General features: G+C 38.6%; 3 non-coding genes across 3 annotated transcripts; 2 read left to right on the top strand and 1 right to left on the bottom strand.

Annotated features, from left to right (window-relative positions):
* Positions 1-250: 250 nt before the first annotated feature.
* LOC123773471 (uncharacterized) lies at positions 251-6,931 on the top strand. The gene is made up of 11 exons (XR_011225773.1): positions 251-436; positions 826-873; positions 1,010-1,216; positions 2,378-2,598; positions 3,001-3,261; positions 3,870-3,951; positions 4,590-4,799; positions 4,915-5,226; positions 5,397-5,594; positions 5,696-5,782; positions 5,924-6,931. It is a non-coding gene; the product is annotated as an uncharacterized protein (transcript).
* A 1,507-nt stretch (positions 6,932-8,438) lies between these two features.
* TRNAF-GAA (transfer RNA phenylalanine (anticodon GAA)) lies at positions 8,439-8,511 on the bottom strand. The gene has a single exon. It is a non-coding gene; the product is annotated as a tRNA-Phe (tRNA).
* A 375-nt stretch (positions 8,512-8,886) lies between these two features.
* Positions 8,887-8,959, top strand: TRNAK-CUU (transfer RNA lysine (anticodon CUU)). Its single transcript has one exon. It is a non-coding gene; the product is annotated as a tRNA-Lys (tRNA).
* The last annotated feature ends 7,196 nt before the right edge of the window (positions 8,960-16,155 follow it).

Below are 16,155 nucleotides of genomic sequence, written 5' to 3'. Positions count from 1 at the left end.
AAGGTACGGACTCCATGCTGGGGCCGTATACTCCAGGATTGGTCTTACATATACTGTGTACAAGGTTCTGAATGATTCCTTACACAGGTCCCTGAAGGATGTTCTGATGTTAGCCAATCTCGCTTATCAGCATCACGCGCGCGCGTGCATGCGAGCTTCGTATACGTCACAGTACCACATGTCCGCGCGTGTAGCAGCTCCCGGCACTGTCGACAAGTTCCAGCTGGCGCGCTGCTGGCTGGTGCCGCCCTCCCCCCTCCCTCAGGCCCGCACATATAAGGTGGCTCTGAGAGGTGTCCCGTCCAGTCGCCCCTCAGCAGCTGACTGGTGTGGCGATCACACTGTACTGCAGATCTATACTAAGATACTTTTGGTATCTTACTTTCAGTAGCTTTACTTTATTATTCTTCGATATCTTCAGTAACAGCATACAAGTGTAAGTTTTTATTAAAAATGTATTTTAACTGATCTAGGCCCAACACTAACTATATTCCTTTTGTTTTCTGTGGTAATAAGAATATTGCGTTCATATGCAAAATAACCTTCCATGCCCTTGTGTAATGTAATTCACTTCGTGCAAATGACTGACGGTACAAACAAAATGTTAATGCATTGAGCTTATAAATGTTCGTGGCGATGTATTAAGTTCCTTCGTCGACTTTCACGGGACTCGTATTCCCGGATCAATGAAACTATTAGTGAAAGTATGTAGCCAGCGTAGAGCACCTCATCCATCATTATAGCTTCGGCCTTAGGCTTTAATATATTTATAGTAATGCTGCAACCCAACCCGAATGCTTATGTCAACTTCTGGTGTTCCCACAGGTAGGATCTCTGATCAGTATGTCTCCGTGTACCGCCGTCCCCCAACAGGTGCGTATGGCATATATCGTGCTTAGTGATCAACATAGGTTATATGCGGCTCAGTCATCACCTTAACATTTATCATAAAACTATACTTATATATTCATCAATGCCATCACTAAAATCATGTTGGTGTACCTTTTAGGTGTTGACCGGAGGTGATGAGGCGACGGGGCAGATATTGAAGAGTCTATTCAGCTCGAGTCCTGAAGAGCAGACGAAGGCCGCACACGAGCTGAGGCTCCTCCTGAATCATGGACCAGAGGACAAGCTCATGGAGCGCCTCCTGCAGGCTGGCGCTCTCCCAAGACTTGTGCTCCTCCTCCAGAGTGATCACAGCTGGCAATTACAGGCATGTTAAAATACTCTCATGATCGTATTTATATTGATATAAACTATGGTGTTTGTGGCGTAAAATGGAAAGTCAGATTTGATAACTGAAGTATTTCTGCGATACAAATAATTGTTAAAATGATTTTAGGTACAGAATAGTTTCTAACTGTCGAGATTGCCAGAAAACACGTGAAATAAAGATTAGCAACTTAGTATTAGATTCAGGAAAGTTCTAGGTATATACTAGTTAGGAAACAGGGCGGTGGCACTTACGAGCTATTCATGCTCGTGCCAGAACAGTGGCAGAAAGACTATTGGACATAATAAATTCTGGTGCAGTTGAATAGATTCAACTGCACCCCAATGTTCTTTAAACCAGGCAATTTAACATTTGTTACGTATTAGTATCAGGCTTTTCATTTGTATCAAATGTCATCAAGTTACAATAATAATATTTGTACTGCAGAACTAGTTAATATTACGGTACGTTCGGTAGGCTAGCTATGTCAACAGTATTTAAAAAAAAAAATTAATATATAAACATATGGTGTTTGTCAAGGATTTTGAAGAATGTTATTTCGGATTAAATATATACATGAACATTTCTTGAATATTAAATGGCCCCTAAATTCTCGGATTTTTTCGCATTCAATTACATGGTGAAGTATGTGAATAATTTGCGGCCTAAGTTTACCTCTGGTTAGTTATACATCGTAGGTGGTGCAAAATCAGTGACTTTCAGCAGAATTTAGCCTAGCAGTATTAACGCCTCGAAGTTCCTAAACAATGGTACTTCCAGCAGCACCAACCAATAACGAAAATAGTTTAAGAGGGGGAGTTCTATGTGCATATATAGGTAGGTAGGTAGGGGGCAAGGGGAGTGCGTGTGTGTAGTAAGGAGCTCGTACTCGGCATCTGAAGTTATGGGACGACATATATTAAGGCCTGTGATGGGTTGGTTTATCTGGAATTTACCGGGAGTCGATTCCGAAAGTTCTTCTACTGAGGCTAGACTTGTCATGCGATAATTTCACCTATAAGGATGATGCTTGGAACAGCTCGCAGGCTCAACATGTATCAATTACAATTGGTCCAGCACTTCCTGCAGGAACGTTTATGTTTCTTGAACACGTGCATTTTTTATTGGCTTTTATATTTATAAGAGTACGGCGTATTGCAGAACGAAGCAGCGTGGGTGTTGTGCAACATAGCGTGCGGCACCAGTGAACACACCCAAGCTGTGGTGGATGCTGGTGCTGTACCCGCCCTCGCGCGCCTCCTGAGACACACGTCCTCTGAGGTGTGCCACACAGCCATGTGGGCCCTGGCTAATGTTGGCGCAGACAACCATATTAACCGTAACTTAGTTCTGGCTCAAGATGTCTTCACCCCTCTGTTAAGGTAAGTCACACTACCATCTCAGCCCACGTGTCGCGATTTGACACCGGAAAAAAATTGCCTAACCAGAAGCGTTCGAACTTGAGAACCCAACCTAAGCTATGATCGAGGTTTTTAATTGTTCTAGTAGTATAAAATGTCAACCACGCGTTTGTTATTCCTAGGAATGCATCTAAACAATAGAAATTGTCAAGTGTTATTTAAAAAAAATAAGAAAACTTCATATCGGCTTCCTAACTTCACTTTTATTCTTGAAGCATTTGTATCCCCATAATAAGAAACTTACCTTTCGTCTACCTATTCATTATTGGCTTTCTCGTGAATATTATTAACAGAACATAACGTCTCCTTAGATGTGCTCCTTGTTAATCCTAAAAAAATATTAGCAGAGTATTCGTGTTTCAGGATTCTGGATGACACGAATATTAACGAATTAAGAACAGGAGCGTGGTTATTGCGTGTCCTGTGTGCGGAGAATAGCTCACCAACTTACTTTACCCATCTGGCGCGGTGTGTACCAGCAGTGTGTAGCCTCACCTTGCACAACGATGACACGGTGTCCACTGAGGCTAGCCAAGCTCTGGTTAGCCTGGTGAAAACACACACACACAATGCACAGGCAGCATTGTGCCCCACCTTCTATCCTAAACTCCTGAAACTGTTTAGGTAAGTATTAGAGAAGAATAGAGGAAGCACTTATCAAAATAAGGTACCGTCTGTGTCAAAATATTTGAATAAAACAAATGGATATCATTCATGAATACAAGAACAAATTTTAGACGTGTGATTTCATATGAATCAGATTTGCCGAGGATTTTCGTGTAATATAACACAAAGGAATATCAAAATATTCTGAAATGCGCAACAAAGAGTGTAATGAACTGCAGAGAGCCTATTCGCCCATACGAGATAGTTCCTATTTACACAACCAAACTCACTAATATACATTGCAAACCTACTCTCGAAACAGTTCAGCTATTCCATGTCTTTCCTATTTTCGAATTAATATTTACATGTCTTCCCTGACTAAACTATATATATATTGTTTCGTGTTCCTTTTTGTGATATTTAACTCCATTTTAATACTACTTACCCATAAGTAACTCTCCTTCCATTTGAATACTGTATATCCATTATTTTAACGCTAATGACTTCTTAATACGAATTAAACTGTGGAAAGGCTAACACGCCTTCATTAATGTTATCTTCATCAATATGATTATATAACACAATTGTCCAAACTAATAATTATACTGTATCTACACGTGTTACAGATCGAAGCCTCAGAACAGAGCACTTGCCACAGCTGTAGCCGCACTTCAGAACTTGGAGCCTAACACCGATGACAACACAAAGGTAATATACTTATTAGGCTATCAAACAATTGCACGTTTGGTTTATATGATAAATACAATTTACCTGTGGGCTTTTAAGTCATCGCAGCTGTCTTGTGAGTATTACGCTACAATTTATTGTGGTTATTAATATGAGCAAATCCTTGTCACATTGTAATTGGTTAATAATAATAATTATACAGATGTTGAAGTTACAATGACCATAAATCAAGTCGGACGCTCCTTTATATGTAAATGTTTCATTGAGGAATATTATTTTGATATGGGCATATTTATGCTTCAGAAATGCAATTACCGATTGCCTCTTGTACTACTAATAATGTTTACTAAAGTCCCCAGCCTCTCATTATTGCCTTTAATTACGCATGTTAGCCATCATTTCTCCGACAAATGCTCCTAAGTATATTCTTCATATCTAAAGCTGGATTTTTTGTAATTAAACATTAAATTGTGTTATCAAAACATCCAGATAAACTAATCTTCGCCTTTTTAGGACTTCTATTGAGCGATGTTTACATAAACTGTTCATACTCAGCCAGTTGTCGTAAGAGTCACTACCCCTACCCCCCATTGCGTGTGTGTTTGTTTTATTCACCAGACTAAATTTCACTGATACTAACGAAGACTTAACTTGACAAGGCCTTGAAAAAATCAAGAAGGAAAACATCGACGGGTCCGTCACAATGTTGTGTTGCTACTAGAAGTACACCAAAGAGATGTGGGTACTTGTCACCAGCCATGTCCACCAAAACACAATTGAGGCGAAGCGTCATGAAAACACGATTGTCAACAAAGAAATTGATGAAGACAACACCAAACCATTCAGCATCAAACATCTATCTTAAAAAGGTACACTATAATTAATGCATCTGCTCATAATGTTGCAATTTCAGAAGCGTGAGATAGTAAACATCCACGGGCTATAATGTTCTTAATAAAGGTGTTCGTGTACCTTCATTTCCAGGGAGAAATATTCAAAGCTGTCGAGATGGGTGACCTAGACAAGGTCGAGGCTCTTATACATGACACGGGTCCTGTGGTGACCAAAGCCCAGACTGGGTGTACGCTCCTGCACGCTGCAGCAGCTAGCAACCAGCCCGAGGTGGTGCTCTTCCTCCTCAAGTTCATCAGCCCCAACATTGTCAACAAGGAGGGCCGCACGCCGGCCCACCTGGCCGCCATTAAGGGCCACACTCAGGTCTTGAGGATTCTGATGGCTGATGACGGACTGAATCATGACAAGCGAGACAACTCCAACAGAACTTACAAGGACTTGGTTAGTGATTTTTACCGTTCTGGTTCTATGTAAACATGGTGTAGCCAGCACGAGGCTTTCCTAACCTGTTACTTACACAGATATGATTTCGAACTGATAATAGCATTTTCTAACACTATATCTGTTAATCCATTAGTGTAACATAGTACATAAATGTGTTCTTCCTACAGCTTGCTGCGCCGTTATTTGAGGCAGTTTTGTGGCGGGACAAGAGGAGGATACAAGAGGTGTTGAGTCTTGGTGGTGACCCAGACTACCACGCTGGGAGGATGGTGGAGGGAGCCCTGGCCCGGGAGTTGAGGGTCACCACAGCCCGCCACTTGGCTCTAACCTTACACGGACAAACTATCCTCAGCATGCTCCCTCAGGTGAGACTTTCCTCACTGTACACCACTATGGCTCACACTTTCAATTGATAAGTTTTTTCATCAAGAATAATTTAATAAATAATAAAATTAATATGTTTCAGCGACGAACACCTGAAACCATAAAAGAAACCAAAGCCCTGATGGGTTTCAACTTCAGTAATGGTGAAACCCTTGATAATGAACTTCCGGTAAGTAGCAACATTCTTTGTAAACGTTCGTTACCATTCTCTTCTGAACTTAATTTTTAACTATGGAATATTCTTATGATTATATTCTTCCTTAATAAACAGTTTACTTACATTCACTAATTTATCGATGTACTTTACCAGATGGGTCCACTGAGGCTGCGAGTGAAGGCCAGCAAGAGGCCAGGCTTCAGGCCCCAACGTGTACAAGATGGACACAGACCCCCGAGGATACGTCTGTATCCTCAGCTACAGTTCCTTCAAGGACCGTCCCGACCTGGACCTCGAGGCTTCACACTCTGACGTCAACAACCTGTCAAACGTCTTCGGGAAAATGGGATACACTGGACACTCACACTCCTCCTTGACGGCACACCAGACCAAGCAAGTGTTGACGAGTGTCAGGGACATGGAAGTCCTCGACCATGTTGGATGTGCTGTTTTTGTCATCTCTAGTCATGGTGTTGGAAACGAAAAGTTTCTAACTAATGACAGTGAAACTTTTAACAACTGAATGGGTTTGTGGCCTCTTTAAAGATTCAGAATGTCCACGATTAAAACATAAACCCAAACTGTTCATCTTCGACTTTTGTTGTGGCTATTATAAGGATCAGACTCCTAGATCAAGCAGCACCATCCACGATACAAGAGTGGAGGAGCCTCTACGGGACATGATGTGCCTCTACTCCAGCGACGGAAGTTTCACATCGTACACCTTTACCAAGGACGGAACTCCCTTCATCACGGCCCTGTGTCGCACCCTGGCGCAGCACGCTCATGATAATGAATTTGGCGAATTGTACAGAGAGTTCCTCAAGGAACATGCCAAAACGCTTCTCACAGGCGTTCCACAGCTCTGTAACTTTGGCTTCACTAAGAAGTTTTACTTCACCCCTGTGTCGCCGTCTGACACAGTACGTGCACCGTAATGAGTTTGAAACTTTTACAGTTTCTTATGAGTTCATCAAGACGTCTTACTGATGCAAAGTTAATTTCACGACTAACTTCACAAGAATTTTCACTTTCTTACGCATGTTGTACGCGCTTATCATAAGTCTAAGGCACTTATCATAAGATCCGTAATCACATTGTACACCACTATAACTTTACGTACTTGATTATTATATAACTTTTAAATAAACTATATTGGTTCGATTTGTGTAAAATACCCAAAATGCTTATCACATAAACGCCATAGTCAGTAACTAATCTGAAGTACTGGGGACGATTGTAGTGTTTGGTTGATGGCACAGCAAGCAAAATAACTTTGAATAATTATTTGTTTTGTTAATATAAACAATGAGTGATTTAACATAGTGATAACAGTCCATAATGTTTGCTGACATGAGTAGAGCGACTCTCCCTCGGTCACACGCAAAATTATAAAATTTATGTAGAATATCTACACGAAAGTTTATAGATTTAAGGTAGAAAAAATACTGTACATAGCCTTTGAGGTTGATTGACCAGCCAGCAATACTACATTAGTTCAGAACATAATTCAAGTTTAAGTAAACTTTTAGTAAACATACACTGGGAAGTGCGTTATGTTTATACAGTACTGTATAAAGCGGCCTAATAACGGGTATGTTGTACCGAATAGCCAGAACGCATTACTTGGTCTAATATGCAAGGCCCGATTTGCCTAACATGGAAGAGTGATTTTCATCGTTTTCAAATATTCCTTTTCAAATTGGTTTATTTGAATTAATATTTAAGAACATTTTGTTATATTATGTTATATTATATATTTTGTTATATTATGTTATATTATGTTATATTATATATTTTGTTATGTACAAGAATGTAACAACTCTTGTATATATCTCAAAAAACAAAACAAAAATATTAAGAACATGAATTGCTGACTTGGCTAGGTTTGCTCAAATTTAGTTTTAACTGAAATTAAACAAAAAATAAAGTCAATATAATGTGATTCCATAATAATTCCCCCAAAAAAATCCATAATAAAAACAATTAGAAAAAAACACACATTAGACAAATATATAATTTCAGGAAAACTCGGCTTGATAAGCAACTTGGTGGCCAATTACGTGCAACATTTGATATATTTAAAATTACCAACTAGTTAGATACCTTAGAGCTTTCCCTTTCCGTGGCTCGTTTGAATTCAATCTTTATCCTACTAATTTTCCCCATGGAAAACGACCCACCATATTGATTGAGGGCGTGGTTTACAACCAGGCCCTCAACAATGAGTCAATAGGTGTGAACATTGGGTGAACAATGGTGAACAGCTAAGGTTCTAAGACATGAATGGAACAACATGAGCATTAGAGATTACAGACTAATTTAAGCACTATTAATTACACTAGTCACTATTACATATCTACCAAGTGGAAAATGTGTTTTAGAATTGATAAATTCAAAGTAAGAATTTTGATACCAAAAACATTTGAATACTCCATTACAGCTGAAGGTATTAATGCTGAAGGCATTAATTTGGGATTAAGACAACCACATGATAAGAAACTGAGCACTTGATTATTAGATCGAGTTTAATCCTCAACTACTCTACGTCCTAAACAATTGCTTAACACAACAACTACTTAACACCACTCACCACATCAACAATGTGGTGTGTGTACACCACACATACCACCTTCAATGTGTCTTCCACACATTTATAACAAAAGTCTGCCCAGACCCGGGATCGAACCGGGGACCTTTAGATCTTCAGTCTAACGCTCTCCCAACTGAGCTATCTAGGCCATGAAAAATACTTATAAACCACCTGAAATATGCCTAATGTTGACTTTTTGTTCGTGCCAAAAAAGAATTTTTAAGTCATCAGATTTTTAACCAGAGATAGGCAACACATCTTGAAATAAAGACGGAGCTTATCTACGCTGAAAGAAAAAAAAATATCGCCCGGTTCACAGTTAAGTAGACTTCAGGTAGCTACTCTGGAAACTCGTGTCCTTAACATACAGAGTACATACATAACTTTTGGTCGGCGACTGCAGTGCTAGGTTTTACATTCCATTGCTCTTAGTGATCAGGCCTTTCAAAAATTTAAATAAGCATATCTACTAATAATGTATATAAACAAATTAAAATATTTGCATGTGTCATCTACATCCCATGCCCGGCTAGCTCAGTCGGTAGAGCACGAGACTCTTAATCTCGGGGTCGTGGGTTCGAGCCCCACGTTGGGCGAAATTTTGGTTTGGAAATTGTTATTCATACAATATGTTATTCATAAACTAGTATATGTGGTTGCATGTGTAACTGTTTAAGAAAAATAGGTTTCTTATTATTCATTTACACAATAAAAGCAATTTCCATTACTACAATCTATATCTATAAAATAGAATGTCTCTCAGTCCGAAGTTCGAGAGCCAGATGCTCAGGACTAGCAAGCGCCTAACTCTCCAAGGTGACACATGCAGGGTATGCGAGTGTCATAGGCCATTCAGGGTAAGCCCCAGTACTACTGTAAGAAATATTGACAATCTACAGCGACCTTCCCTGTGATTATTTTAAAGTCTGAAATTGGAAATTTGTTTTCCATTGCGTACCTGCTTACACCCGTCATTTACCAGCTCATTTTCATGGTTTACCTGCTTACTCTTGCAGTTTGCTTACACGCTAAAAAAAGATAATGTCTTGTATCCATATATGTACATAATTATTTACCAGAATTTACATAAAGACCACTATCTCTTTAGTGGCCTCAATAGGGACAGGAAGGTGGAGGCTTGCCAAAGGTTTTCCCCATTGTTCCAACTGGATTTTGAAATATATTTTATTTTATTTTATTTTATTTTATTTTATTTATATATACAAGAGTTCTTACATTCTTGTACAGCCACTAGTATGCGTAGCGTTTCGGGCAAGTCTATAATCCAATGTTCCCCGGAATACGACCCCGCCAAATCGTTTAACAACTATTACTTTACTTAAAGTAATGTCTTGACATTTATAACTCCGGTGGGTAGGCGGTTCTACATTGTGGCTTGTTAAGCATATTTCGTAGAAACCGCTAATCGCGAGCAGCATTTGGTGCAAATGTTAAAACTAATATAATTCACATTCTCATAGTATTAACATATTTCCATTACTGCTATAGCATAGGCTCACGGTGCATATTAACTAAACTAATTAACATGTAGGCATATATAAAATACGTTTTTTTTTATCTCTTTACTTTTTGCAGTTTTTCTTCTAATTTTGCTACTTTTTTTTTTTTTTTTTGCTATCTTGCTCGGCCCAGATAACACTATTATTCACTTATTTAACCACGTCTCGCTCGCGGTCTGTGTCATACTCGACACAAATTTGTTAAACACGAGAGTGCTCAGGCATATATATTCAGGGCCAGATTTAGGCATGATGAGACCCTACACTGAGAAAAGCTGTAGAGGCCACTATTTGGCAAGCTTTACCAATGAATAAGGCTGTGTAACAACTGAACATGGAAAGAATGCCGCAATAGCAAGTAATATAGAAATACAGAACAATAATCATCATTGGTAAAACATATCTACCAAAGTAATAAAAAACATGTATAATTAAATCTAATATAAATTAATTTTTAAGCATAGTTATGAAATAACCAAATCCAACAAACTTATTATAAACGATGATTTTAAATAAATCTGGTTTAATTTGTTAATATTAATTTGGTTATGTTAATTAGGTTAAATCATTAAATATTATATTGATTAAAATTAACAAATGAAAAATGATTTAATTAAGATTTTGAGAGGCCCCTTCAGACCGAGCTGCAGTTTATAGCTTATGCCTAAATCCGGACCTACATTTACAGTACAATCTCCAACTTGTGTGATTTCAAATACATTTACCGACAAGACCAGTTGGTTGAGCTGGGCTCAATACCTGTCACCCTCGGGAGAGTTAAGACTACTACAATAACTTACTGATCAACCAGAAAGTATGCCTTTGTCTTAATCATAGTCTCGGACTGAACCAAACTTAGTGTATGATTAAAACATTTTTCACTGTCCACAGAGATATAAAGTGCAAATACACATTTTTTCATTTGAAAAAAATGTGGCATTCGCATCTGTTATGCCGATGGCATATGCATTGTTGCAAATACCTAAACTAGACTGCAAGCTCTACTTGATTCACTCGCTGCTAAAAGCATTGAGGGTGGTGTTGATATCTCTATAACTAAATCCAGAGTTCTCCATCTCCAAGAAAAAACCCCTGTCCCTATAACTTTCAAGGTTAACAACCAGAACATTGAAAGGTGTAGGCAGAACAAATACCTTGGAGTTGGTATCAACAGTGACATTGTAAACGATATACACCGTAGGTTAAGAAAAAAGACTTAAACCACTGAAAACACTTACTAGTAAGAATATTGGTATCAATATTAAATATGCTAGATTATTCTATATGATGTTTGTTAGATCTCTAGTTGATTATCATGCTTTACACCTAATTAACTTCCCCACCTCTGTGTTGGACAAACTTGAAGTAATACAGAATGAAGCCATGAGGATAATTCTTGGTGCCCCAAGATGCACAAGAATCATCAACATGAGGGAAGAACTGAAGCTTCCAACCATGCTAGAGAGAATCATGCAAGTCAACACTACCTTTTGCCTTAAAGTCATGAGAGACCCTACATCTCCTGTATTGCTCAGAGACAAATTATTTAGTGCTGTTAACACCCTATTGACTGGTGCCAACATACCAACTTACTCCTTTTATGACAAATGACATTATGTTCAATTTACAACATATACTGTAAATTCGCATTTGTTGCAGCACAAAATAGTTCGTTTCTAGATGTCATTACAAGTATAAAGTGTGCAGATATAAATTGAAATGTAAACATACCCCGCTGAGGTCTGATTAAGACCTTCTTAATCCCTTTGGTATTGCCGCTCATAGGACGAGTATGGGAGGAATATACAACAATCTTTATCAGTCTTAGGCGGCAACAATCAACCTCACTGCATATAAAGCAGGCTGTACCTCTCGGAGGACACATCCTGAAGACCTGTGGCCCAGAGTGAGTGTTCACACGCAGTCCAATACAGTACAATTGGACCTTACAGCTCAAAGTCTTAGTAAAGAGGGGGAGACCTGAGATTACACACGATGTTAACTACGTTTACCAGTAACTCATATACCTGCGTCTTCACCAGGCTGTGAGTACGGGAACTGGATGACGAAACGTGAATAATGATCTACGAGTCGACGTGAATTGAACAGGATAATTGAGAGGTTGGGTGCTATCACCTGTCACTCTCGTCCAATGTAAACAAATAAATAAATAAATTGGTTCTAAAAGGACATTCAGGGTGTTGTTTGATGTGGTCATTCACCTGATGATATGGGGCCTCCCTTGGTGAAGAATAACAAGCTGGGGAACCACTAGAGACTGACACAGACACACGTCCACACTGAAGGCGTTGATGACACTAACCAGTGTGGGACACAACACCAGGGTTGCCAGATCCAAATTGCGGAAAGTAGCAGCTGACGGCCAAAACGTAGCGAATTTGTAATAAGAGTAGCCCAATTTTTTTCAGTGAATGATATGGGTTTCAAAGTAATATATTTTGATACATTGTGTAAGCAGTATCAATGTATTTTGATACATTGTAAAAGACCAGTTGTGTAAGCGGACCCCGACCAGTTGTGTAACTGCAAGCCTACCATGAACGAACCGACAATAAACATACTTGAACTTGAAATGGACTTTAATGCTTTTTTCGGCAGCTTTATTTCCTTAGTTTCCGAGCTGTTTTCTTTACCGTGTATGTTGTAATAAACTATTCCTATATTTACAGTTGTTTCTCCCTGTGAAGATTATTAAACAATGGTGATTATAAGGGCGCTGAAGTTCAGCTTGGCCAGGGCGCCAGCAGCCCTTTGGCCCGCCCCGGCAGCTCCCAGTCTTTAATTTGGCACCTTTGTGGGACCTTGGTATAAGCCTAACATGTATATATACACTGGCTGCCTGTCCCTCTACACAATGAATTATTATTACCTATTATTGTATCGTTTAATTTAAATATTAAATAAAATAATTTATTTAATTATTATAGTAAGTACTTAATAATTTAATAATAAGTCGTAAGTACATAAAAATAATTAAAAAGTACAGTTTAGTCATAGGAGATTCCTAGATTGGAATTCACTACCAAATTTCAATATATCCAAGTATTTTTAGTGTGAAATGCTGTTATTATATGCATAAATTGTTGTTTTAATAATATTACGCTTAACCACTTGGGCTGGACAATAGAGCGACGGTCTCCGTTTCCTACAGGACCGCGTTCAATCCCTGACCGCCCAAGAGGTTGGGCACCATTCCTTTCCTCCGTTCCATCCCAAATCCGTATCCTGATCCCTTCCGAGTGCTATATAGTCGTAATGGCTTGGCGCTTTCATTTGATAGTTCCCCCACCCTCCTTGAATAATATTACGAGAGCAGTATTTACGGGCTATTCATGCCCGTGCCACCTCTTGGGTGGCTTAATCTTCATCAATCGAGAGCAGTACGTCCTAACCAGACATTATATGATGATATCCTTAACAGTTGATAAATAAAAGTAATTGCGGAACTCCAGTTATCCTAATACTTATCATAAATGGTATAAAACCTTATCATAAGCCAAGGGATTTGTAGATCAGTGTTTAAAGGGAATTTGGAAGTAATAATGATACAGCTGATGCCATCTGTCGGCAGAAGAGAACACTATCAACTGGCTGGTCAACAGTGGCCATAAGATACAGCTTACGCCATCTGTTGACATCAAATTACACCTATAACAAATTACCCTACAAAATACAACTAGCGCCATCTCTTTTTTTTCCAACGCACTATAAATAGCCAAACAGCAACCCATAAGGCGGGTTGTTGTGCTCGGGTAGGAGGTTCCAAGCTCCGCCTAGATATTCTTTGTTGACATTCACACAACAACCAATCACAGGAAGCGATCAGCTAAAGGCTCCATCCACTTAATAAATCATCTTTATTCAACACACCATCCTTGCTTATGACATTCTGCTTCAACTTTAATCTACCTAAAAAGTGAAATGTTAAGTATTTAAAAATATTAATATAGTGATAATTAAATACTGCAGGATGTAACGAGTGTTACAGAAACATGGACTGGCTACCTAACTTGTGACGTCATCAGTGGGGAATTGCCTCACACAAATAATGATACGCTGCTCTACCCTCTTATTCGAGTAAATTATTCAGTTAGATGGAGATTTCTGTTAGGAGCAAAACAGAAACTTTTTTCTTTTTCACAACAACCTTGTTGTTGTGCACAAGGACCTATTTCTCAGTTAAAATTTTATTCATAAAAGAGTGTTGGTATTCCCGCAACAGCCAATCACAGGAAGGTATTTCCGGAAGCTCGGCCTCCTTATGGACTCAACGCATCGCTCTAGCTCATGGCTCGCTGTTTCATCTCTTGTATATACAAACTATGAATTTCTTCGATTACTGTTATAATTAATAATATGAGATATAAAAGTTTGTACACAAAATGGCTAAATTCTGCCATTAAATGGACTTTGTCTGGTATACATACAAACATACACCAATTTATTACAATTCATCCATTATTAATTTGAAATGTAATGTATACTGTTTAGTTTTTTCCTCTCGCCATTACTTGGTGTAATATTTGAAAGTTGTCTATTTATTTATCGATCTATCTATTATCTTGTATTTATATTTACAAGTTTCTGTGCTTGGAAGAAAACTGCATTGAATTGGGACGAATATATTAAATAATATTATTTAGTATTAATTAATATTTACAATTATTATTAATTACAATTATTTATAGCTTAGTTACTTTCATGTACCTCGCAATCGTACATTCTTAACATTAATAGCCCAAATTAGCACATCTTGCTTTTAAATTAGCCCAAAAAGTAACAAGTAGCGAAATTAAAAATTTGGGAGCGCGGGGCTCTCAAAAGTAGCCCAATGCGCTATTTGTAGCCCAATCTGGCAACGCTGGTGTGGGGACACAACACCAGGGTTGCCAGATCCAAATTGCGGAATGTAGCAGCTGACGGCCAAAAAGTAGCTAATTTGTAATAAGAGTAGCCTAATTTTTTTTTAGTGAATGATATGGGTTTCAAAATAATATATTTTGCTACATAGAGTACACTACACGATGTTAATTGTTTTATTAATATTATTTCTGCACATACACACACACAAAGTATATATATATATAATTTTTGCCGCCAGAGGTGGATAGTTCATTAAGCATCCCCTATTCAACCAGTGAGTGGTAGTTTGTTGTGCACCCCGAGCCCCGACCGGTTGTGTAAGCACACCCCGACCGGTTGTGTAAGCACACCCCGACCGGTTGTGTAAGCGGACCCCGACCAGTTGTGTAACTGCAAGCCTACCATGAACGAACCGACAATAAACATACTTGAACTTGAAATGGACTTTAATGTTTTTTCGGCAGCTTTATTTCCTTCTTTACCGTGTATGTTGTAATAAACTATTCCTATATTTACAGTTGTTTCTCCCTGTGAAGATTATTAAACAATGGTGATTATAAGGGCGCGGAAGTTCAGCCTGGCCAGGGCCGCCAGCAGCCCTTGGGCCCGCCCCGGCAGCTCCCAGTCTTTAATTTGGCACCTTTGTGGCACCTTGGTATAAGCCTAACATGTATATATACACACTGGCTGCCTGTCCCCCTACACAATGATTTATTATTACCTATTATTGTATCGTTTAATTTAAATATTAAATAAAATAATTTATTTAATTATTATAGTAAGTACTTAATAATTTAATAATAAGTAGTAGTACATTAAAATAATTAAAAAGTACAGTTTAGTCATAGGAGATTCCTAGATTGGAATTCACTACCAAATTTCAATATATCCAAGTATTTTTAGTGTGAAATGCTGTTATTATATGCATAAATTGTTGTTTTAATAATATTACGCTTAACCACTTGGACTGGACGGTTAGAGTGACAGTCTCCTTTCCTACAGGTCCGCGTTCAATCCCCGACCGCCCAAGAGGTTGGGCACCATTCCTTTCCTCCGTTCCATCCCAAATCCGTATCCTGATCCCTTCCGAGTGCTATATAGTCGTAACGGCTGGGCGCTTTCACTTGATAGTTCCCCCCCCCCCCTCCTTGAATAATATTACGAGAGCAGTATTTACGGGCTATTCATGCCCGTACCGCCTCTTGGGTGGCTTAATCTTCATCAATCGAGAGCAGTACGTCCTAACCAGACATTATATAATGATATCCTGAACAGTTGATAAATAAAAGTAATTGTGGAACTCCAGTTATCTAATACTTATCATAAATGGTATAAAACCTTATCATAAGCCAAGGGATTTGTAGATCAGTGTTTAAAGGGAATTTGGA

This window comes from Procambarus clarkii, chromosome 89 (assembly GCF_040958095.1).
Source record: "Procambarus clarkii isolate CNS0578487 chromosome 89, FALCON_Pclarkii_2.0, whole genome shotgun sequence".
Taxonomy (NCBI): Eukaryota; Metazoa; Arthropoda; class Malacostraca; order Decapoda; family Cambaridae; genus Procambarus; species Procambarus clarkii.
The sequence above is the reverse complement of the archived record's forward strand: the minus strand, read 5'-3'. Positions and strand labels throughout refer to the sequence as shown.